This window comes from Eriocheir sinensis, unplaced genomic scaffold, assembly GCF_024679095.1.
Source record: "Eriocheir sinensis breed Jianghai 21 unplaced genomic scaffold, ASM2467909v1 Scaffold144, whole genome shotgun sequence".
NCBI lineage: Eukaryota > Metazoa > Arthropoda > Malacostraca > Decapoda > Varunidae > Eriocheir > Eriocheir sinensis.
In genome coordinates, this window is record NW_026110784.1 from 373623 (window position 1) to 399353 (window position 25731).

The window sequence follows — 25731 nt, forward strand, 5'->3', positions numbered from 1 at the left end:
GATAACAAACTTGGTGATAACATGGACTTGATCAATCTTACCATATATAATTATATAGCCGCAGACACATCTACGCACGCACGCACGCGCACACAAATTTCAAGGCCTTTTCTCACCTTCTTCTCGTGCACTTTCCTAACTCTCTCCATCACCACGTCCAGCACCACTTGGTCACCGGCACCTTCCCTGCACCGTGACGCTCTGGGAAACACGTAATTCGAGGTAAATTGAAAAATCCACCATTAACACTCACTCCCGCCATTCCCCCCTTCACATTTCTCTTATTTCCAGCCTTTTATATGCTTTTCTACACGCTAGGATTGCCACTATAAGATCACTGGCACCTTTGCTCTCCTTTCCTCGCACTCGGCACTTTAGGATACACGTAAATCGCACGAAAACACGAAAAATAACGTTGGCACATCGGGTTAAGATCTTCCCTTCCCCCGCCATCTTCCCTTCCTCCCCACAATTTTTTTTCAAGCCTCCTTTTCTAAGCCTTCCCGCGGAAAAGGAATGGCACCCAAGTAATCTCTGGCACTTGTTATACTTGCTGTGGCGACATGGCTCGCTGGCACCACGTATTTACAGTAAAATGAACAAAAATGATTCGCGGGATCACACCGTCACGAGCAACGGGACGCCAAGCCGGGAACTGCCGAGCCGAGCCGAGCCGAGTCGAAGGTTCTTCTTCTTCTTCTTCTTCTTCTTCTTCTAATTCTCCTCCTTCTCCTTTTTCCTACTGTTACTATAATTCTTGCTTCTACTTACTATTTTCTCCTCCTCATTCTTCTTCTTCGCTGTTCATTTTTTTTTCCTCCTCTTTTATCTTATTTTCCTCCTCCTTCTCCTCCTCCTCATCCTCCTCCTTCTCCTTCTTCTTCATCTTCATCTTCTTCGCTGTTTTTCATCTTTTTTTCTCCTTCTCTTTCTCATTCGTCTTCTTCGCTGTTCATCTTTTTTCTCCTCCTCCTTTATCTTCTTTTCCTCCTCCTCCTCCTCCTCCTCCTTCTCTTTCTTCTTCTTCTTCTTCATCTCCTTCTTCTTCGCTGTTCTTCATTTTTTTCTCCTTCTCTTTCTCATTCGTCTTCTTCTCTGTTCATCTTTCTTTTCTCCTTCTCTTTTATCTTGTCCTCCTCCTCCTCCTCCTTCTCCTTCTTCTTCTTCTTCATCATCATCTTCGCTGTTCTTCAATTTTTTCTCTTTCTCCTTCTCATTCGTCTTCTTCTCTGTTCATCTTTTTTCTCCTCCTCCTTTATCTTCTTTTCCTCCTCTTCCTCCTCCTCCTCCTTGCCCCAAAATTTTATATTCATCAGGATCATAAAAGTACAGAGAGAGAGAGAGAGAGAAAAAGAGAAATGACTGTGTTAAGCTTCTTTCACCTCCAAGGTCAACATTATTACCACTGTTATTATCGTTATTTTACTGTTAGGATTGCGAAAGAGGAGAGAGGAGGAGAGAGAGAGGAGAGAGGAGGAGGAGGAACATGAGAGAGGAGAAGAGAAGAGATAGTAGAAGAAAAATGAAGGAGAGGAGAAGGAGGAAGATGAAGACAGAAAAGGCAAGGAAAGAGAAGGAAAGGAGGAGGAGAGAAGAGAGAGAGAGAGAGAGAGAGAGAGAGAGAGAGAGAGAGAGAGAGAGAGAGAGAGAGAGAGAGAGAGAGAGAGAGAGAGAGAGAGAGAGAGAGAGAGAGAGAGAGAGAGAGAGAGATGAAGGAAGAGACAGGAAATAAATATATAAATAACGAGAGAGGGAAAGGAAGAACTGGAATAAAGAGAGAGAGAGAGAGAGAGAGAGAGAGAGAGAGAGAGAGAGAGAGAGAGAGAGAGAGAGAGAGAGAGAGAGAGAGAGAGAGAGAGAGAGAGAGAGAGAGAGAGAAAAGAAGGGACAGTTGTATTAGAAAGTTAAGAGGAGGCGCCTCCCTTCCCTTCCTTTCCCATCCCTTCCCTCCCATTCCTCTCCTTTCCTTACCTTTTTTTCCTTTCCTTTCCCTTCCCAACCCTTCCCTTCCCTACTCCTCTCTTCCATTCCTTTCCTTTCCCTACCCTTTTTTTCCCGATCCCTTCCCTTCCCATCCCTTTCCTTCCCTTCCCTTCCTTTCTCATCCCTTCCCTTCCATTCCGTTTCCTTTCCCTTCCTTCCTTTATCATCCCATCTGTTCCCTTCCCTTCCCAACCTTATGCCCTTGCCTTCCTAACCCTTCCCTACCTTTCCCTTCCCGACCCTTTTCTTCCCTTCCCTTTCCTTCCTCTCCCATCCCTGCCTTTCCTTTTCCTCCCCTTCTCATCACTCCCCTTCCCTACCCTTCCCATCCGTTCCCTACCCCTCACGTCCCTTCCCTTCCCTTCCCTTCTCAACCTATCCCAACTCATAAATACCTTCCCTTTCCATCCCTTCCCTTCTCATCCCATTCCTTACTTCCTCTCCCATCCCATTCATTCCCTTCTCTTCCCAATCCTTCCTTTCTCAACCTTTCCCTACCATTCCCTTCCTAACCCTTCATTTTCGTTTCATTCTCTTCCCTTCCTCTCTCTCTCTCTCTCTCTCTCTCTCTCTCTCTCTCTCTCTCTCTCTCTCTCTCTCTCTCTCTCTCGTCCCGACAAACCGTTACGCTCTAGCCAATGTCATGAACACACACACACTTTTGTCTATTTTTAGCTCTCCCAAACCACCTCCCTCCCTCTCCCCCCCTCTAGTGTAGCCTATTTAATTAGTAGGGGAGAGCGGTGATGATTCGGACAGTGGGATGGTCCGGCCATAGCACTTATTGTAAAGTGTATGGGACTGAGTGCCGCGAGATTTTGTGTGAATGTGCAAAACTTTGTTGCCTTGGCCCACAAAGGGACAGCCACGCCCTCAGAGCTGTTATTTTCGATGCAAGTCCTATTTTATGTTTTTTTGCATCTCATATGTAATATTGTCAGGGTGTATCGTAAGCTCTCGCTTCAAAAACGTGCCAATTAGCGAGATGTAAATTATTTCGGTGACGCAGCGATGCCCGGCGAAGGTGTTGCCGTGTATCACCCGTGAAGCCTCGTGCTGGAAAAGGACGTGACCACACATTTGCTCTTTACAGAGTCGTGATGATTCGGACGGTTGATTTTTTCATGATTTTTATTAAATTTATATCAATTTAAACATTATAGGTGTTGCAACGATTATAAAAAGGTTAATTTGGTTGATTTATATTCAGATATTATGCTTGTGAAAAGAGAAGGAAGCCATAATAAAAAACTTTTGAGATATTTCTTGTAGTTCTCCTTTTATTTTTTTCCCCTCTAAATATTGAGAGGATACTTTTGTCCTTAGACAAATGTTTTGTAGAAGATATAATCTTGTTTATTAGCCAATCAAGCTTAAGTTATATTAATATTATGGCGAGTATTGTGAGTGTCCGTACCACCCACCTCCCTGGCCGAACCATCACCACGGGTGGGGATGGCTCGCACGATTTAGAGACTTGTCTCTCGTCGCCTACATCTGAAAACTGGAAATAGCTACGAGCGTCATATTAGCAGCCTAAAGAGCCAAATGATGGAGGAACATTTTGAGATCTACAGAATTACACTACTTCTTAAACTTCTTCTAAAAATATTTTTCTGAAAAGAGAAAGGGAGAGAAAGAAAGGAAGAAAAGGAAACAGAATGGAGGAGATAAAAGAAGAGAAAAAGAGGGAAAGGAAGAAGAGAAAAGATACGAAGGGAAGAGGAGAGAAAGGATAAGAAAGGAAGGAAACGAAACATACAGAGAGAAGGAGAGGAAAGAGAAACGGAAAAGACAGAGAGAAAAGAGAAAAACGATGCCATAATTAAGGGCTGATTATATTATCTTTATATTTAAACTAACTTGATATTCCTTAATTCAACCTTAAAAGTCAGAATAAAAGATAATTAAGAGAAAAAAATACATATAAAAATGAACCGCTAGAACGAAGAGAGGATAGGAACGGAGGAAAAGAAGAGAGAAAGGAAGGAAGAAAAAAGGCAGAAAGAAAGGAGGAGAAAGAGAAAGAGAGAAAGGAAGAAAGAAGAGAAAAAAATAGAACCGCTAGAACGAAGAGAGAGATACGAACGGAGGAAAAGAAGAAAAGGGATGAAAAAAGAAAGAGCAAGGAAGATAAGGAGACAAAAGAGGAAGAGAAAATGCAAAGAGAAAGAAAGAAAAGAGGAAGAGACAAAAGAAAAAGGAAAAAGGAAACCGTTAGAACGAGGAGAGAGATACGAAAGGAGGAAAAGAAGAAAAAGGATGAAAAAAAGAAAGAGAAAGGAAGACAAGGAGACAAAAGAGGAAGAGAAAAGGCAAAGAGAAAGAAAGAAAAGAGGAAGAGACAAGGGAAAAGAAAAAAAGGAGCCGCTAGAACGCGTCGACTCGGTTTGTTTACGTTTTGCCGCGGGGAGTTGCACGTGGGCGGCGTTCAAAAGATCTACGTTTATTTCACGTTCCTGACCTCGCCTGCCTTTAAAAGTAAGTAGGCCTATGGGAGAGACCTTGGGGCATCGGTGTTTATAGTTGGGCGGTCTAGTGGAGCGGTAGGCCTATAAATATGGGTGCTAGGTGTGGGTTAGGTTAATTTTTCTTCTACGTACTCTCTTCCTCCTACTCCTCCTCCTCTTCCTCTCTCTTCCCTCTTCCTGCAGACCTTAAATTTGAGTGTAAGGTCAAGTTTAGGGCTTATGCTATAGCTGCTACTACTACTATTGGTGCGCGTCGCCTCAGAGCTCATCTTTGTCACATCCTGCGTAGTAACAGGACGGGCGTGACATCGGAGTTACCACAGTGTGCCTTCCCCAGGTCCTCGTTGCTCCAGGGCGTAGCTCCGTTACCCTGGGGGGCCTATGGGGGTGCGGGGTACAGGCACCCATCGCTCCGGGACACCTTGCCTCAGTGCTCATCTCTGTCAAATTAAATACTAAAGAGGTAAGCTTGTGACAGGTGAAGTTTGGGGTCTAGAGCATAGCTACTCATTGCCTTGGTGGTCATCTCTGTCACATTGGGTTACCACAGTGTGTTCCTTACCCAGGGGTCCTGAGGTACACCTATGGAAGGATGAACAGCTCAATACTAAGTTACATGAAGAGAGAAGGAAGGAAGTGAAAAAAAGGTTTAATATATAAACAGATGATTGAAACAGCATTCAGTTAATAAGACTGACTCTGCAAAATATTTAGGAAAGCGCGCACAGCCACCTCTGGCCAAGTTAATGCTTACAGCATGGATTATTTTTAGTGCCTGAATGCAGTGCATTAACAAGGGACTTCCTAGAAATAGAAGGGGGTTGAGGGGGAGCAAAGTCCCCCTGTTCGCTAGGTTACGTAAAGTAAGGCTTGGTTAGTTTAAATATACTGGGCAGGCAGTGAGGGGTGGCGGGAATACACAGTGCAGGGCGGGGGTGGCCCACTACGCGGGCCGGTGTTGTGAAAAATGCCTCCTGTAGATATGAGTGGCTCTGGTGTCCACCATGCATGGGGCAATACACAGCAGAAAACATTAATATGCCTGGTTTTGTTCTGGTTTGTCCACTTTTTACCTCAATAAGCTTGGGTGTGATTCTAGAGATTTTGGATAAGTAAGTCGCTGGCGTCCAACGCTCACTGGGGGAACACACGCACAGCGGCAAAAAACATTAATTTGCCTGGTTTTGTTCTGGTTTGTCCACTTGTGATCTTGGTGAGCGCTGAGTTTAATCAGTAAGCAAAGTGAACCTCTCTGTCAGCTATGTTGAGGCAGTGGGAGGTGACGGGTGTACAACAGGCATTGAAAAGTCAATCAAATAGTGATATCTGGAAATGAATACTATCTCCATAATAAACAGCATCATATTTTGTCCAGAAATAAGCAGTCAGCATCTCAAAATTATTAGGCGACCCTCTTGTGAATAATCCCACCTGAGGTTTTGTGCCCCGGGAGGCCTGGAATGCCTGTAAATATGAGTTGATGGTGGCAGGAATGCATATTCCTGAAGTCTGTACGTGTGTGTTCCGCCTACTCTTGAACAGGGCAGGATAGATTTTTATTTTTATTTTTTTATTTTTTATTATTTTTTTTTTTTTTACATCTCCGCCTGTAACTCCGGTAGGCTTTCTTCAGGGGCCTGGATGGTGGTCGGCCCAAGGCTGTCATGGCGCGGGCAATTTTTTATTGTGGCGCCAGTTATGCTTGGCTCATGCTGCCCCCTTGAACTCACTCTTGATTCACTGGGCGGTTTCTTCTAGAGTCTGGATTGATGGGTGGCCTTCTGGACAGCATGTGGGTAGTCTGTGGCCACTTGGCGGTTAGGCTATGTAAGGTTAGGTAGGAAGTATTACAGGTAATGTTGAGCGGGAATCACAATGAAAGTATTTTCCAGAATGGCCCGTGGTTAGTTTTCAAGTTACAGCCGAGCGTCTTCACTCAGGAACCACACACCTGCAGAGACTTCAGGAATATGCGGCCCGGCGGTGTGTTTAGGCAGGAAGGCAAGGCAGACTGGTTACATTGATAGCACTGTGTCTCCTGATGCAGGCAATGCTATTTTGTTCCTGGTGGCTCCGCTGTCTCTCTGTTGGCACCTTTTGTTCTTGCTTACACTAAATATAAAGTAATAAAGAAGAAAGAAAAGAAAATGTGGTAAATGTATAGTTTAGTTCTGCTGCCTCAAAATATCACCATGATGTGAGAAGGCACACAAAACTAACTTAATAAAGTAATGGTAAATAAATGACAGTAATAATTGATAAATAAATAATTGCTAATGATTTAAATCTTAGTTATGTCATAAGTGCCATGCCAATTATTATTATCATTATTATTATTATTACTATCATCATTATCATTATTATTATTATTATTATTATTATTATTATTATTATTAATATCATTATTATTGTTATCATTATTATTATCATTATTATTATTATTGAAGGAACGAATATAAGGTTCTAGTCTTTGGTAATTGTTGCTACTACTTCTACTACTACTACTGTTACTAACTAACCTAAAGTAACCTTGATAGTTTTGTTTTCTCCCTTGAAACAGTGATTGCCCCAAAATAATCATAAAGAAAAAAAGGAAAAAGAAAAGTCAGTCCAGGTATATAAATGAGTAGCATTGTTCAGCCACCTCAGAAAGCCACAACAAAACTAACCTAACCTAACCTGGATAGTTTCGTTCTCTCTCTCTCCTGAATCTCTGAGAAGTTGTGCGTCAGTAAAACAGCCTTGCAAGCCTCCCTGCCTCATGTAACTGCCATGATGGGAAGGTTCACAAAACTAACGTAACCTTACCTGGATACATTTTCTCTCTCCGTCTCTTTAAACTCAGAATCTTGGCATCAGTAACACAGCTTTCCTGCCTCCTGTAACTCATAACACTGCCATGGTGGGAAGGTTCACAAAACTAATGTTACCTAACCTGGATTAGTTTTGTTTTCCTTCTCTCTGGAAAATAAACAATTAAAATACCTAAACAGAAATAAAGAAAGATGGCAGTGTGACCCTTCTGGTGTACCATGAACCTAGAGGAAAGTATTATCATTATAACTCTGTGCCCTGTGTCCCCAGCTGTGTGAAGAAGCTGAGCAGCGTCTCCCTGGCCTGGGCGTGGAGTGAGCTGGTCCCTCATCACCAGCACCATAGACCAGGGATGAGGTGCTCTCCGGCGGACCAGAGGATGTCCACTGTGCTGGTGAGTGGCCTGACCCTTGCATCTCTCTGGGTCATTGTAGTGCTCCAAACTTGCTCTTTTTCTGTGGCCTGACCCTGCATCTCTCTGGGTCATTGTAGTGCTCCAAACTTGTTTTTTCTGTGGCCTGACCCTTGCATCTCTCTGGGTCATTGTAGTGATCCAAACTTGCTCGGTTTCTGTGGCCTGACCCTTGCATGTCTCTGGGTCATTGTAGTGCTCCAAACTTGTTTTTTTCTGTGGCCTGACCCTTGCATCTCTGGGTCATTGTAGTGCTCCAAACTTGCTCTTTGTCTGTGGCCTGACCCTTGCATCTCTCTGGGTCATTGTAGTGCTCCAAACTTGCTCTTTTTCTGTGGCCTGACCCCTGCATCTCTCTGGGTCATCGTTTGTCATTTCAATTTCAAGTGCATATTTTTTCTTCATTGTTCTAATTAGTCTCTCTCTCTCTCTTCCCCTTAAAAACAAGCTTGACCAACACTTCCTTCACCTCAGTATCACTAAAGTAGAAATGCAAAGTCTTGGTGCCATTTGATTAATATAATTTCACTCAGGGCAGGCTTAAGGGCAGACCGCCCAGTGTGGACCATAAGTTGTGTGTTTGTGGTTTGAATATCTGTGTAAATCTCTCTCTCCCTGAGATCAGCAGCAGCAGCAGGCAAGGTCAAGGAGGGTAAGGTCAAGGACTTCTGCCAAAATGTGTGACCCCAGCATGCAGTAAACTGTGATAAGGAAAAATGTTTTGCCCTGTGTGCGTGTGTGTGTGTGTATTTACCTAGTTGTATTTACCTAGTTGTAGTTTTACAGGGCCTGGGCTTACGCTCGTGTGGTCCCGTCTCCGTATCTATAATTATCCAACTTTTCCTTGAAACTTGCACACTCTTCGCCGATACTATTTCTTCACTTATCTGTTCCAAACCTCTATATTTCTTTGTGGGAAGCTATATTTCTTTATGTCTCTTGAACATCTTCCCTTCCTCAACTTTTTACTATGTCCTCTAGTATTCCTGCTGGAAGGTTCCTCTCTTAGTAGCAATTTCTCGTTATCTACTTCTTCCATTTTACTCAATAGCCTATATATTTGTATTAGGTCTCTTTCTCTTCTTTGTTCTAGTGTTGGCAAGTCCATTTCCTTTAGTCTCTCTTCATATGTCAGTCCCTCCAGTTCTGGAACCATTTTTGTTGCCATCCTCTGTATTCTTTCTAGTTTTACTATGTGTTTCTTCATATGTGGAGACCGCACTGTTTCCGCGTATTCTAGTTTAGGTCTGATCATAGTAGTTATTAATTTTCTCATCATTTCTTTGTCCATGTAGTGGAATGCTATGCCTATATTTCTCACCATGTTATATGTATCACCGAAGATCCGATTTATATGACTTCCTGGTTCCATATAATCTTGCATTATTACTCCCAGGTCTCTCTCTCTTCATTTACTTTCTTTAAAATTTCACCATCTCTCATTTTATATGTGTGTGTCTGTGTGTGTATTTAGCTATTTGTAGTCTAGGTGGCCCGAGCTAAGCTCTAGTAGTCCTGTCTCCATGTCTACATTCATCCAGCCTTTCCTTCATTTGGTGGACACTGCTCGCCCCCACCACCTATTCCTGCAAGCTGTTCCATGTGTTAACACTTATATGTGGAAAACTATACCTACTTTTTCAAGTCACTCAAACAGGTTCCTTTATTAAGTTTCTTTCCATGTCCTCTCAGCCCCTGCGTTCTGACAGTAGAGAAGAGATCATCCCTATCCACCTCATCAAACTTATTTACCAACTTATACAGCGTGATCAGATCTCTTCTCTCCCTTCTTTGTTCCAGTGTCGTCAAGTCCGTCTCCTCCGTCTGTCTTCATACGTCATATTCCAGAGTTCTGGGACCATTTTAGTTGCAATTCTATATCATTTATTTGTCTGTAAAATGGAATGAACTTGAGAATGTAAGGAGTCTGCAAGAGGCCGGTTGGCCTATACAAGGCAGCTCCTGTTATATTTTGCATCTTGTAGGTTTTTCCAAACAGCTTGTTTATGTGCTTTTCTGGGGATAGTGTGTCTTGCATAGTTACTCCCAAATCCTTTTCTTCATGTACCACCTTTAAGTTGTCTCCTCCCATCCTGTATGTTTTCCTCGGTCTTTTTTTACTTTTCCCCATTTCCATAACATGGCATTTGTTTGCATTAAACTCCACCTCCCATAACTGGCTCCATCTGTACACCCTATCCAAGTCTTTTTGCAGCTCCTCACAGTCTTCCTCCGTCCTCACTTTTCTCATTAACTTTGCAGCGTCTGCAAAAAGGCTCATACAACTTTTATACCCATGGGCATATCATTTATATATATCATGAACATTATTGGTGCCAGAACTGAGCCTTGAGGAACTCCACTCTCTACTCTCCTCCAATTTGATTTCTCTTCTCTAATCACCGTCCTCATTTCTCTTCCCGTTATGTAATCCTTCATCCACTCTTTAACCTTTCCGCCCATTCCTCCCCACTGCTGTAGTTTCCAGGTTAACCTTTTGTGCATAACCTTGTCAAAAGCTTTTTTCAAATTGAGATACACACAATCAGCCCACCCTTCTCTTTCTTGCACCATGTCTGTTGCTCCTGAGTAGAAACACAGTAAGTTGGTGACACACGATTTCCCTTTTCTAAATCCAAACTGTCCTTCATTTATCATGTTTTCCTTTTCTAAATGATCAGCCCATTGTTTTTTATTATACTTTCACAAATCTTGCACATTACACTTGTTAAAGAGACTGGCCTATAATTTAGTGGTTCAGTTTTATCTCCACTTTTATAAATTGGTACAATGTTCGCTCTCTTCCACTCTAAAGGCACTTTTCCTGTATTCATAGAGCATGTTATTATGTCATGAAGTGGCTCCAGTAATTCATTTCTACACTCTTTTAGCACTTGACCGGAGATGTCATCCGGTCCCGTAGCTTTCCTTCCCTCTAAGGTTTTCATCAGGTGCAACAGTTCCCCTTTCTCAACATTTACAAGATTCAATTTCCCTTCATTGCAATTTCTGAGCCCCAGTCAAAGTCGGTTTCTTTTGTAAACACTTTATGAATTTTTTTATTTAATATTTTTGCAATTTCTTTGTTTCGTAGAATACATTTTTTTCTTTTAGCCTTTCCACTCCTTCATTTCTTTTCAACTTCCCGTTTACTAATTTATAAAACATTTTTGGTTCTTCTTTACATATAAAAACTATTCTTCTTTCAAATTTAGTTTTCTCCTCTCTCCTTATTTTCACGTAATCATTTCTTGCTATTTATATTTGTCCCTATTGTTCTTATTTGGTCTTTTCTTTAAATTCCTCCTTGCCTTATTGATATTTCTTCTTGCTGTTCCGCACCTCCATCCAAACCATGTTTTCTCTCCTTTAGTTATTACTGTGTAGTATGGAACATATATCTCTGTTCCTCTGTTGTAAATATTCATAAAAAAGTCATATTTCTCTTGAATATCAGTACTCCTCTTCATATCAGTCCAGTCTACCCCGCCGAAGACTCTTGAGTCCAACGTAATCTGCCCTAACATAGTTTTTCCTTTTTTCCTTATAAGCCTCATCTCAATATTCACATCCTTCCAAAGTTTTCATCTCCAATAGTTCATGGTCACTCTTTCCTAAGGGGCACTCGTGAGTGACTCCTTCATCCAACTCCACGTTTTTTGTGAAAATTAGGTCAAGTCTTGATGGTTGGTGATCCCCTCTCAGCCTTGTTTCTCCTTGCACCCACTGCGTCACCAGGTTATCTGTTGCCAGCCTCAATAGTTTACTTCCCCAGGTATTTTCACCACCCTCTCTTGTCTAATTTTCCCATTTCATTTCTCTGCAATATAAGTCTCCTGTTAATAATACCTTTTTATTATTTTTTATTTCATTTGTCAGTGCCCGTATTGTATCTTCCAGCATAGTGTTATATCTTGCCTCATTCCAACCTTTGGTTTTAGGGGAGACATTGGCTGTTATTATGTGTATTTACCTAGTTGTGGCCTTACAGGGCCTGGGCTTACGCTCGTGTGGTCCCGTCTCCGTATCTGCATTTGTCTAACTTATCCTTAAAGCTTTGCACACTCTCTGCCGATACTACATCCTCACTTAGTCTTTTCCAAACCTCTATATTTCTTTGTGGTAAGCTATTTTTCTTTATGTCTCCCAAACATCTTCCTCTCCTAAATTTTTTACTGTGTCCTCTTGTGTTCCTGCTGTTTATTCCTTCTTTTAGTAGTAACTCCTCATTATCTACTTCTTCCATTTTGCTCAATAATTTATAAATTAGTGTTAGGTCTCCCCTTTCCTCTTTGGTCTAGTGTTGGTAGGTCCATTTCCTTTAGTCTTTCCTGATATGTCAATCTCTCCAGCCCTGGAACCACATTTGTTGCCATTCTTTGTATTCTTTCTAGTTTTTTTGTGTTTCTTATGGGAGACCACACTGCCTCCGCATATTCCAATTTTGGCCTAATCATAGTGGTTATTAACTTTTTCTTCATATCCTTGTCCATGTAGTGGAATGCTAATCCTATATTTCTCACCATATTATTCGTATCACTGAATATCCGATTTACATGACTTTCAGGCTGTTGATTATCTTGTATTGTCACTCCCAGATCTCTCTCTTCTTGAACTCTCTTTAGCCCGTGTTCTTCGGCTATGGGAAAGCCGAGAGGTGGCCGAGAAACGGCAACATTACACTGCATTTTGAGACTAAGAAAAGAGCATGGAACGTATATCAGAGTACTCCTCTCATGACCATAAAGCCGTTAAAAATATTTACTTATACTCCATTGTTATGGGCAGTGTTTGTTACAAAACAAGCAGTCGTGACGCGTGGCAACTAGCCGAGAGTCTCTTGTTGTCTGTTTTAGAGAATTTAACAAGTGATTACTGTATGGGTAGCTAATTCAGTCTGCCATGACCTTACAACACAACCTGTGACTAATAAGCCCACCTCAAGATCACTCACCCACCACAATGACCATGCATGGTGGGTTGTGCTATGCCGCCACCGCCTACAATTAGCTGGAATTAGGGGTTTTGAGTCAAGCCCCAAACGGGGTCCGCCGAAGCTGCCGGGTTAATATTTCTCCATTTCCCATTTTATATGTCCATTTTGGTCTCCCTTCACTCTTTCCCATTTCCATTACATGACATTTCTTCACATTTCATCTCCCATTAAATACTCCATTTCCAAATCTTGTTCAGGTCATCTTAGAGGATTTCACAGTCCTTACTGCTCCTAATATGTCTTAGCAATGCTGCATCATCTGCAAACAGGCTCGTATAACTGTCTGCCAGAGGTGGCGCGGTACTGAAAAATCATCAGTGCGGTTGTGGTGGTGCGGTAACTTGAAATTTGATTCTATTGTAAAAACTTGCTGGAACTTTTTGTTTTGCTCAGTCATGTCTTAAGGATCTTCAATTATCACATTCCCATCGCTCAGTCTTTCCATTGTTTCCCTTGGTGTGATCTTTCCATTTATGAATCTGTAAAACAGTTTGGGTTGTTCCTTGCACCTTCCACAATATCCTTTTCATGTCCCTTCTCTTCTTCCTTCCTTATTTTCATGTATTCATTTCTCGCTACCTTAAAATCTTCTTTATTCCTTTGGTTTTTATTTCTTTTCAATCTTTTCCAAGCTTTGTCTCTTTTCTCTTGCCTCAGCACACCTTGCATTAAACCAGTCCTTTTTTCCTTTTTCTTCAGGTTTGTATTCTGGTACAAATTTCATAACCCCTGGTTTATACGCCTCTATGAAAATGTCATACTTTTCTTGCACTTCACTTGTTCTCTTTAACTCATCCCAGTCCAGCTCTCCATTGTACTTCCTGAGGTTTTCCGCATCTGCCTTCCTATAGCTTAACCTGTTTCTTTTATAGGATTCATCCCCTTCACCTCCTTCCTCCTCTGTTACCATCTCTATGGTCACGTGGTCACTCTTACCCAGAGGGCGTCCATACCTTAATTCACTCATCAAGTGCATTCCCTTTGTTAACACCAGGTCCAGTCTCGCTGGTTCGTCGTCACTTCTATATCTTGTGTTTTCCTTCACCCATTGCGTCATCGTCTACCATCGTCAGTCTTAAAAACCTTCCCCCCCATGCCGTATTACCACCTACACTTTCAGAAATCTCCCAATTTACCTCCTTATACTTAAAATCACCTCCTAACAGAAGTCTTTTGTTTGTCTTGAGTAGTCTACTTAAACTCTGAATGGTATCCTCAATCATGGCCTCATATTCATCTCTACTCCATGAGCTAGTTCTTGGTGGTACATACGTTGCTATAATCGTCATCCTTTCTCTGTTTTTGTTCTCCAGATTAACACTCACTATTTCTGCCTCTCCTTCTCCATATACGACTGATTTTACTAATACCTCCTTCCTCGTCATTACCACCACTCCTCCAGCACCTTTGCCCTTTCTGTCTTTCCTCCATACATTGTAGTTATTATCAAACACTATTTGGATGTCTTCACTTAGTTTAGTTTCTGTTAAGCATACTATCTTGGGCTCCTTTTCCTGTGGGTAGTCTTGTAATTCCAGTTTACTAGACAGTGTCCTGTCTACATTCGTATACATCCATTATTAGTTGCAATCTCGTCTAGCTTCTGTTCTCTTTTGGCTTTTCCCTTAATGTGCCATTTCCTCACCCGATCTCCCAGAACTCTCCAAAAAAATACCTCTTTTTTCCTCTTCAGATTTTATATTATTCCTTTCTTTTCCCTCTGCTAGAAGTTTGTTTCATTCCTTCCTTTCTTCTTCCTTTCTATTTTTCTTTATATATATTTCCTTGCATCCCTCTGTTTCCCTTGACCTAGTTGTCCTGTACAGTAATTCCTCTGTTGCCTTCTGTGATCTTAATCTCACTTTAACTGGCCTGGTCTTCCCTTCCATGTAGGGGCCCGTCCTATAGATTTCCTCCACCTCCTCCTCAGTGTGTTGCCGTTCTTCATCATTTAAGTTCTTAAGTAAGTCTTTTACAGATTTCTGTTCCTCCTTTTCCCTTCTTGGTGTGTATGTTATGTTCCTTTTCTTCATGCCAAACATCAGCACACTCTTGGTCTTGTCTGCCGCCTCTCACACCAGCTCCTCATGTTTCTTCAAGGCCTTAACCGCCTCCTTCTCTACCCTTTCCTTGTCTTCTTACAATTGTTGTTCGATCACTTCTTTAAAAGGACTACATTTGCTTTTTCATTTTCCACCTTCCAAGTCCTTATTTCACCCACCACTTCCTCTTATACTGTGTGTGTGTGTGTGTGTGTGTGTGTGTGTGTGTGTCGTCTCTCTCTCTCTCTCTCTCTCAAAATAACTACTCTTTAGTACATAAAAAAAAGTGAGACATTTTTCACTCCTTATATTCTTCTTCTTTTTATTATTATTTTTATTATTATTATCATTATTATTATTATTATTATTATTATTATTATTATTATTATTATTATTATTATTATTATTATTGTTATTATTATATTAGCCTTGAATTTCTGAGGCAGTTTTTACCTCTCCTCTCCTGTACCTTCATCTTTTTCTGCTTCTACTTTTTTTCTTCATCTTCTTCCTCCTCTTCATCAATGGTTTTGTTTCCCCTTCTCTTCCTTCCTGTGCTGTGAAATATTAAACAAATAATGGTTTCTAAGGCACTTTTTTCCCTTCCCTCCTCCTGAACAGCTTCCCTCCACCCTAACACAGCCCTGCCTCCCTTTCCTAAATGTGCTATTTCTGTTTCTGTTTTCTAAGGCAGCGTTTACCCATCCTTCATATTCTCAGACAATTTTTACTTATCTGTGAATTTCTAATACAATTTTTCCCTTCCCTCTTCCTGAGTAGCTTCCTTCCACCCTAACACAGCCCTGCCTCCCTTTCCTAAACTTTCTACTTCTATTTCTGTTTTCTAAGGCAGCATTGACCTTTCCTTGAATTTCTTAGACAATTTTTACTTATCTGTGAATTTCTAACACAATTTTTCCCTTCCCTCTTCCTGAGTAGCTTCCTTCCACCTAACGCAGCCCTGCCTACCTCTCCTAAACTTGCTATTTCTATATCTGTTTCTATTTTCTAAGGCAGCGTTTATCTACCCGTGAACTTCTTAGACAATTTTTACTCATCTTGGTCAATTTCTACGGCAATTTTTACTTCTTGAATTTGTAAGGCAATTTTTACTTCTTGAATTTGTAAGGCAATTTTTACTTCTTGAATTTGTAAGGCAATTTTTACTTCTTGAATTTGTAAGGCAATTTTACTCTTGAATTTGTAAGGCAATTCTACTTCTTGAATTTGTAAGGGAATTTCTACTTCTTGAATTTGTAAGGCAATTTTTACTTCTTGAATTTGTAAGGCAATTTTTACTTCTTGAATTTGTAAGGCAATTTTTACTTCTTGAATTTGTAAGGCAATTTTTACTTCTTGAATTTGTAAGGCAATTTTTACTTCTTGAATTTGTAAGGCAATTTTTACTTCTTTAATTTGTAAGGCAATTTTCACTTCTTTAATTTGTAAGGCAATTTTCACTTCTTTAATTTGTAAGGCAATTTTCACTTCTTTAATTTGTAGGGTAAATTTGTACCTATTCTTGATTTTCTGAGGCATTTTTTTCCCTATTCCCTTCCTAGATAGTTTGCTTGTTTTAGTTACCTATGAATTTCTACGGCAATTTTTACTTATCTTTGAATTTCTACGACAATTTTTACTTATCTTTGAATTTCTACGGCAATTTTTACTTCTTGAATTTCTACGGCAATTTTTACTTATCTTTGAATTTCTACGGCAATTTTTACTTATCTTTGAATTTCTATGGCAATTTTTACTTATCCTTGAATTTCTACGGCAATTTTTACTTATCTTTGAATTTCTACGACAATTTTTACTTATCTTTGAATTTCTACGGCAATTTTTACTTATCTTTGAATTTCTACGACAATTTTAACTCCTTGAATCTCTATGTCAATTTTTACTTATCTTTGGACTTCTACGGCAATTTCTACTTCTTGAATTTCTACGGCAATTTCTACTTCCTGAATTTCAACGGCAATTTCTACTTCTTGAATTTCAACGGCAATTTTTACTTCTTGAATTTCAACAGCAATTTCTACTTCTTGAATTTCTACGGCAATTTCTACTTCTTGAATTTCAACGGCAATTTCTACTTCTTGAATTTCAACGGCAATTTCTACTTCTTGAATTTCTACGGCAATTTCTACTTCTTGAATTTCTACGGCAATTTCTACTTCTTGAATTTCAACGGCAATTTCTACTTTTTGAATTTCTACGGCAATTTCTACTTCTTGAATTTCTACGGCAATTTCTACTTCTTGAATTTCTACGGCAATTTCTACTTCTTGAATTTCTAGGGCAATTTTTACTTCTTGAATTTCTACGGCAATTTCTACTTCTTGAATTTCTACAGCAATTTCTACTTCTTGAATTTCTACGGCAATTTCTACTTCTTGAATTTCTACAGCAATTTCTACTTCTTGAATTTCAACGGCAATTTCTACTTCTTGAATTTCTAGGCCAATTTCTACTTCTTGAATTTCAACGGCAATTTCTACTTCTTGAATTTCTAGGCCAATTTCTACTTCTTGAATTTCAACGGCAATTTCTACTTCTTGAATTTCAACGGCAATTTCTACTTCTTGAATTTCTACGGCAATTTTTACTTCTTGAATTTCTACGGCAATTTCTACTTCTTGAATTTCTACGGCAATTTCTACTTCTTGAATTTCTACGGCAATCTAGGACAATTTTTACTTCTTGAATTTCTAGGACAATTTTTACTTCTTGAATTTCTACGGCAATTTTTACTTCTTGAATTTCTACGTCAATTTTGACTTCTTGAATTTCTACAGCAATTTTTACTTCTTGAACTTCTACAGATATTTTTACTTCTTGAATTTCTACAGCAATTTTTACTTCTTGAATTTCTACGGATATTTTTACTTCTTGAATTTCTACGGATATTTTTACTTCTTGAATTTCTAAGGCAATTTCCCCTGCTCCTCTCCTGCTCAGCCTCTCCCCCTAACCAAGCCTTGTGTCCGCAGAGCCTGGACTACGACACATGCGTCACCTCTGCCTGGCTGGACGAGGAGCGCACGCAGGGCTACACGTTTGTGGTAAAGAAGGACGCGGCGCGCTGGCTGGTGGTGCTGCTCATGGTTCTTGTTGTGTGTGGGATTGACATTGCCATCAAGTCACTCTCCAAATGCAAATACTCCTGGCTCCAGATGTGTATCCTTGCTGCTGCTGCTGCTGGTGTGTGGGGGGGGGGGGGCTAGGCTAGGCTGGGGGGAAGGGGGGAAGGGGTGCTGTAGGCTAGGTTAGGAGTGGGAGTTTGGCTAGGCTAGGTTGGGAAGGGAGATGGGGTTAGCTGTTAGGCTAGGTTGGGAAGGGGGACAGAAGGGGGATGGGTTAGGCTGGGTTAGGTGTGGGAGCTTGGCTAGGCAAGGTTGGGAAGGGGGACAGAAGGGGGATGGGTAAGGTGTGGGAGCTTGGCTAGGCTAGGCTGGGAAGGAAAGGGGAGGATGGGATACACTTGGCTAGGTTAGCTGTGGCAAGTATGTTAGGTTAGGTAAGGGGAGTGAGGGGATGGGAAAGATTAAAGATGCTGGTTACTCTTGCATTAGGGATTTGGACAGCTTAGGGATGAGCTAGAGTAGAAAGAAAGTTTGCAGGATGGGTCAGGCCAGGCTGGGTTAGGTTAGGAATGGGATGTTAGAATGAAGATGCTGGTTCACTCTGTATGGAGTACGCATCTCATGTGTGGGGGGGTCCACTCACACAGCTCTCCTTGACAGAGTCGAGTCAAAGGCTCTTCGTCTCATCAGCTCTCCTCCTCATACTTATAGTCTTTTACCTCTCAAATTCCGCCGCCATGTTGCCTCTCTTTCTATCTTCTATCGATATTTTTATGGTGACTGCTCTTCTGAACTTGCTAACTGCATGCCACCCCCCCTCCCGCGGCCCCGCTGCACACGACTTTCTACTTATGCTCATCCCTATACTGTCCAAACCCCTTATGCAGAAGTCAACCAGCATCTTCACTCCTTCATCCCTCATGCTGGTAAACTCTGGAACAATCTTCCTTCATCTGTATTTCCTCCTGCCTACGACTTGAACTCTTTCAAGAGGAGGGTATCAGGACACCTCTCCTCCCGAAATTGACCTCTCGCTTTGGACACTCCTTTGACCTCTGTTCAGGAGCAGTGAGTAGCGGGCTTTATTTTATATTTTTCTTTACGCCCTTGAACTGTCTCCTTAGCTGTAAAAAAAATAAAAATAAAAAATAAGGGATTTGGACAGCATTGGGATGAGCTTGAGTAGAACGGAAGTTTGAAGGCTGGGTCAAGCCAGGCTGGGTCAGGTGTGGCATCTTTGGATAGGTTGGGACGGGGAGTGGAGAGTGATGAAAAGAATTATGATGCTAGTAAATGATTAACAAATGAATACTGTCTTAAGCTTCCCGCCAACTTTCCTTAGCCGGGCCTCAGACAGTGACTGCGGGGTGCAGCAGGAGGCGCTAACTCTCCCCTACCTGCTGTTTGTCGCGCTGAACATTGGCCCGGCGCTTGTGGCTGCCTTCCTCGGCTCTTATGTGGAGGTGAGTGTGTCCGGATATGCCTTGTTGGAGTAGACACAAGTTGAGTTAAGTCTTGTGTTGATCTTTTGAGTTTTATGTGAGGGTTTGTGTGTCTGTATTTCTCTGTTTTACACTAACTCATCCCTGTGCTGCCAAATCCCGTATGCAAGAGTTAACCAGCTTCTTCATTCTTTCCTGCCCTTATTAAACCAACCAATCCCACTGTCCCCTCCTCTTCCTAACCTAACTCAGCCCCCCACACCTAACCCAGCCTGGCCTGACCCATCCTGCAAACTTTTTTTCTACTCTACCTCATCCCTATGCTGTCCAAATCCCTTATGCAAGAGTTGGCTAGCTTCCTCACTCTCTCACCCCCTTCCTAACCTAACCCAGCCCCCCACACCTAACCTAGCCTGGCCTGACCCATCCTACAAACTTTCCTCTGTAGCTCATCCCTATCCTGTCCAAATCCCTCATGCAAAAGTTAACCAGCTTCTTCATTCTTTCACCCCCTTCCTAACCTAACCCAGCCCCCCCCACACCTAAGCTAGCCTGGCCTGACCCATCCTACAAACTCTTTTTCTACTCTAGCTCATCCCAATGCTGTCCAAATCCCTTATGCAAGAGTTAACTAGCTTCTTCATTCTTTCACCCCCTTTCTAACCAAACCCAGCCTGGCCTGACCCATCCTACAAACTCTTTTTCTACTTTAGTTCTTCCCTATGCTGTCCAAGTCCCTTATGCAAGAGTAAGCAGCTTCTTCATTCCTTCATCCCCTTGCAGCAGTACACAGGCTTTGAGTCAATGCTGTGTGATGCTGTTGCTCTCATGTGCCCAGCGATATCAAAAAGTAAGAAAACGTCACTAGCTCTGAAGCCACTATTTTGGGGACCATTCTGCCGCCCTCACTGACACTCCTTCCCTCCTCCCCTCCGCCTCACAGCCCGTGGCTGCCGGCAGTGGCATCCCGCAGGTCAAGTGTTACCTGAATGGCGCCAAGGTGTCCTGTGTGGTGAGGATCAAGACCCTGATGAGCAAGGCCGTGGGGGTGACCTTCTCTGTGCTGGGAGGCCGGGCCGTGGGAAAGGTGGGTGACTGAGCCGCAGAGAGAGAGAGAGAGAGAGAGAGAGAGAGAGAGAGAGAGAGAGAGAGAGAGAGAGAGAGAGAGAGAGAGAGAGAGAGAGAGAGAGAGAGAGAGAGAGTGTGTGTGTGTGTGTGTGTGTGTGTGTGGATGAATGTAAAGTCTCAGTTGAGTGTTCCTGATAGCAGACTAGCTCCATGGTTTGAGGCCAAAGGTCAAGTGATCCTTTCAGGTACCTGCAAATCATACTTAATTTCTTCCTAAACAAGAGAAAAGTGTTAAACCTGGCCCACATAATTTTGTTAATTATTATTATTATTATTATTATTATTATTATGAAAAAATAGATTGCAGCACTTCTGAGCCTCCATCGGCACACTTGTATTCATATTAGCTAATACAACACCCAAAAGGAACTCCTACAAACACTGATAAACATTTACTAGGTTTATGACAGACAAATATGAGAATATTTCTGTACTGTTTCTTAACATCCATTAGTTGTGAACAGCATGCAAATAATATTTTCCACCACGGACAAGTGTCCAGTTTTCCAGTCAGTCCCTGTCTGTCACGCTGCCAAACACTGAGGACCACACGGAGGCTGAGAAGTCTGTGTCTGGCAGGCTTTCCAGGGTGTCAGGATAATCAGCAGGGTTGTTGTGGGGGCATTGTGGAGACACATTGTCACTCCTATATTAAAACATTTTGTTAACCAAGTTCACATATTTGGCAAGGCTTTCCTAGGAGTTGTGAGCATTTCCAGGGGTGGTTTTATGAGCCCGGTGGTAGTTTGATCCTTCTTCTGTTGCATGAACCTTAAAAAACACTCATTAGAACCTGATTGACCCCCTCTTTGACCTTCAGAAATAGCCGATGTGAGAAGCCAAAGTGTCTTATAATACCGAGCACAATGAGATGGCTTGGTGCTCACAGGAGGTGGATCTACGGCATCATGCCTTGGATACATTGCTTGTGGAGCACTGGGCTAAGATTCCCCTGACGTGCCCTGCTGCTGGGATGTTAAGAATTAGATGAGGCTTGACACACCCATTGTTGGCTGTGGTGTAGTACTTGTTGCTCCTTAGGTTCAGGTACAGGACGAATTGAAGGTCTGCTATAGCACATGCCCCAAACTGTACCTTACCACCTCACCCAGCGGACAAAGGAGTTACTGGTACAAGGCTGAAGCAGGAATACCTGCCTCTGAACACAGTCTTTAGTGGTGTCTTCCATGCCATATTGCCTCCCCCAACTTCTGGGTCAGAGAAGCGCAGGAGCCCTAGGTTTGGAGTTTTTTATCATTTCCTCAGCCTGCGGGTGTCCCACAAAGCCCAAAGCTCTAAGGCTGTGCTCCTTGGTGACCTTCAAAGAACCACTCCCAAAAAGTTAAGTTCCGTCCTGACAGAGGCTCCTTGCAGAACCATGACCATGACATGTTAGTGAAATCTTGTACTTGAGGACTCCTGAATGCCTTTCCAGCTAAGAACTTTAGGTTGTCTTCTGTCAAGCCTCTTCCTGTGGCAGATTGGAATTTGGCATCAAACACGTCCAAAACCTGTGGCCATGGAACCTTCTGAGGCAGTGTGTGCGCCCTTGCTTGGCAAATGCATCATCCCAGCAGACTGTGGGCCAAGCATGAGGCTCCTGGCTGCCATGAACACTGCAGGCAGTGACACACTTGGAACACCACCTCACCAACACTGAACTGTGCCTGGAAGAGTAGGGAAAACTTGTCATCCAGAACTGAGTCCGCGCCCTTCTTCTCAGCTCTTTATTTTCATGTCTCGGAAACTAAGGGAGAGCTGCCTTGAGCCCTGGTGATGCTCCATGCTGCCAGTATTGTTGAGAATTTCCCCTGACATTTCAGCTTTGCTCATTGTTGAGGAGAGCATTGGCCGGGGCCTCACTCATGATGGGCAGCCTCACCTGAGGTGGGTCGTGGTCACCTGCCACCCACCACTAGACGCACACTTGATGAGAATCTGGTGTTTGGCTTCATGATGTGATGTTTGTTCAGTACTGGAGAGCAAAGGACTCACTCCTGTTCTTGACACAACGGCCTGAGGTAATCTGATGTTTCTTGGGGCGGCGAGGCAGGATGTGTGTGTGTGTGTGTGTGTGTGTGTGTGTGTGTGTGTGTGTATTTACCTAGTTTTGTGTGTGAGAGAGAGAGAGAGAGAGAGAGAGAGAGAGAGAGAGAGAGAGAGAATATTCCATATCATAGTTTATACTTTTTTAGTTAAATTTTTTTCAGATTAATCTCTTATATATATATATATATATATATATATATATATATATATATATATATATATAGAGAGAGAGAGAGAGAGAGAGAGAGAGAGAGAGAGAGAGAGAGAGAGAGAGAGAGAGAGAGAGAGAGAGAGAGAGAATATCCCATATCATAGTTTATACTTTTTTAGTTAATTTTTTTTCAGATTAATCTCTTATATATATATATATATATATATATAGAGAGAGAGAGAGAGAGAGAGAGAGAGAGAGAGAGAGAGAGAGAGAGAGAGAGAGAGAGAGAGAGAGAGAATATCCCATATATTAGTTTATTCTTTTTTTGTTAATTTTTTTTGAGATATATCTCTTATATATATTTATATATATATATATATATATATAGAGAGAGAGAGAGAGAGAGAGAGAGAGAGAGAGAGAGAGAGAGAGAGAGAGAGAGAGAGAGAGAGAGAGAGAGAGAGAGAGAGAGAGAGAGAGAGAGAGAATATCCCATATCATAGATTATACTTTTTTAGTTAATTTTTTTTAATATTAATCTCTTATATATATATATATATATATATATATATATATATATATATATATATATATTTATAGATAGATATATATATAGAGAGAGAGAGAGAGAGAGAGAGAGAGAGAGAGAGAGAGAGAGAGAGAGAGAGAGAGAGAGAGAGAGAGAGAGAGAGAGAGAGAGAGAGAGAGAGAGAGAGAGAGAGAGAGAGAGAGAGAGAGAGAGAGAGAGAGAGAGAGAGAGAGAGAGAGAGAGATTTTTTTTTTTTTTTGAGATCTTGCTATTAAAGCAGCGTAGTGTATTAAACTTGAGCCTTGCCCCTTCCTGGCCATTTATTTATCAGTGGTATTTGCTGGAAATCACCTCCATTCTTTTTTCCAAAGGTCAGGTCGTGGGCAAGGTATGTGGCCGTGAGCTGACCACCAAGATGCTGCTGCCCACGGTGCCAGCCATGGCCAAGGGCAGGGTGGCCAGGACTACAGATGATGGGCCACTCCTAGACAAAGTGTAAGAGGGAGCATGAAGGGCTGCAAGGGTTTGTTCAGGATGGAAGGCGAGGGAGAGAGAGAGAGTGAAGGGAAGGACAGCTTAGGGAAGACTAACACAGGAAGATCAAAGAGAAGGATAACATGTGTGTGTGTGTGTGTGTGTGTGTGTGTGTGTGTGTGTGTATTTACCTAGTTGTAGTTTTACAGGCCTGGGCTTTACGCTGGTGTGGTCCCGTCTCCGTATCTACATTTATCCAACTTTTCCTTAGCACACTCCTCGCCAATACTACATCCTCACTTAGTCTGTTCCAAAGCTCTATATTTCTTTGCAGGAAGCTATGTTTCTTTATGTCTCTCAAGCATCTTCCTTTCCTCAATTTTTTACTGTCCTCTTGTGTTCCTGGCGGTAATTTCCTCTTTTAGTAGTAACTCCTCGTCTACTTCTTCCATTTTGCTCAATAATTTGTAGGTTTGTATTAGGTCTCCCCTTTCTCTTCTTTGTTCTAGTGTTGGTAGGTCCATTTCCTTTAGTCTTTCCTCATGTGTCAATCCCTCCAGCTCTGGAACCATTTTTGTCTTTTTAGTTTCTTTATGTGTTTCTTCTTATGAGGAGACCACACTGCCTCCACAATTCCAACTTTGGTCTGATCATGGTGGTAATTAACCTTCTCATCCTATCCATGTAGTGGAATGCTATTCCTATATTTCTCACCATGTTATACGTATCACCGAATATCTGATTAACATGACTCTCTGGCTGTTTGTTATCTTGTATTATTACTCCCAGATTTCTCTCTTCGTGTACTTTCTTTAATGTTTCACCATCTCCCATTTTATATGTCCATTTTGGTCTTCCTTCACTTTTTCCCATTTCCATAACATGACATTTTTTCACATTTAATTTCATCTCCCATTCCATAGTCCACTTCCAAATCTTGTTTAGGTCTTCTTGCAGAATTACAGTCTTTATTGTTTCTTACATGTGTGTGGGTGTGGATGTGGGTGTGTCTGTCTGTGTGTGTGTGTGTGTGTGTGTGTGTGTGTAATTCACCTCTTGGTCTGCTGCGGGTCTCTCTCGAGACAGCCAGCCGTTCCCCTACGGAGGAACACAGAGCTCATAGTACTGATCTTTGGGTAGGACTGAGACCACTCACACACAACACACCGCGACAACGAGGTCACAACTCCTTGCCTGACGTCGCGTACCTACTCACTGCTAGGTGAACAGGGGCTACACGTGAAAGAAGATAAACCCAACTTATCTTAACCCAGCCGGGGAATTGAACCCCGGTCCTTCTGGTTGTGAGCCAGACGCTCTACCCCTGAGCTACCGGGCCGTGTGGGTGTGGGTGTGTCTGTCTGTGTGTGTGTGTGTGTGTGTGTGTGTGTGTGTGTGTGTGTATTTACCTAGTTGTGACACAGGAAAAGAGCTACCCTCGCGCTGTCCCATCTCCATATCCTCTTATCCAACTTTTTCTTAAAATCATGAATGTTTCTTGCACAAACCACCTCCTCCTCCACTCCATTCCACAGCTCAATGCTTCTGTTTGGGAAGCTAAACTTTTTCACATCTCGCCTACACGTGGTCGCCCTCAACTCTCCATGTTCTCTCGTTTCTCTCTCGCTCCACACACACAGGTCCTCTCTGTCCAGATTCTCCACCCCACTCACCACCCTGTACACCGCTATCAGGTCTCCTCTCTCTCTCTCTTCTTCTCTCCAGGGTTGTGAGCCCCATGCTATTGAGTCTCCTCGTAAGTCCGATCCCTAAGTTCCGGTACTACCTTAGTTGCCACTCTCTGCACTCTTTCCAGCTTTCTTATGTTCTTCTTTTCATGAGGAGACCAGACCACTGCTGCATACTCCAACCTTGGCCTTATCATTGTAACTATTATTTTCTTCATCATCTCCTCGTCCAAAATACACAAATGCTGTCCTTATGTTATCCTGTTGATGTGTTTGTCCGGTCACATGTTCTCTGAGACAGTCACTCCCAAATCTTTTTCTTCCATTCCTCTGCATATTATCTCACTTCCCATCTTATAATTGTATTCACATCTTCTACCACTCCTACCAAACTCTTTTTTTTTACATATCCCAAGGTTGTTCTATCTGCCATGTACCACTCCACTCCCATATTTTGTCCAGG

At 42.1% G+C, this 25731-nt stretch overlaps 1 non-coding gene and 1 pseudogene across 1 annotated transcript; both read right to left on the reverse strand.

Annotated features, from left to right (window-relative positions):
* Positions 1-21590: 21590 nt before the first annotated feature.
* Positions 21591-22207, reverse strand: LOC126990080 (signal transducer and activator of transcription 5B-like; annotated as a pseudogene).
* Positions 22208-24846: 2639 nt separating this feature from the next.
* Positions 24847-24919, reverse strand: Trnav-cac (transfer RNA valine (anticodon CAC)). The gene has a single exon. It is a non-coding gene; the product is annotated as a tRNA-Val (tRNA).
* Between the last annotated feature and the right edge of the window lie 812 nt (positions 24920-25731).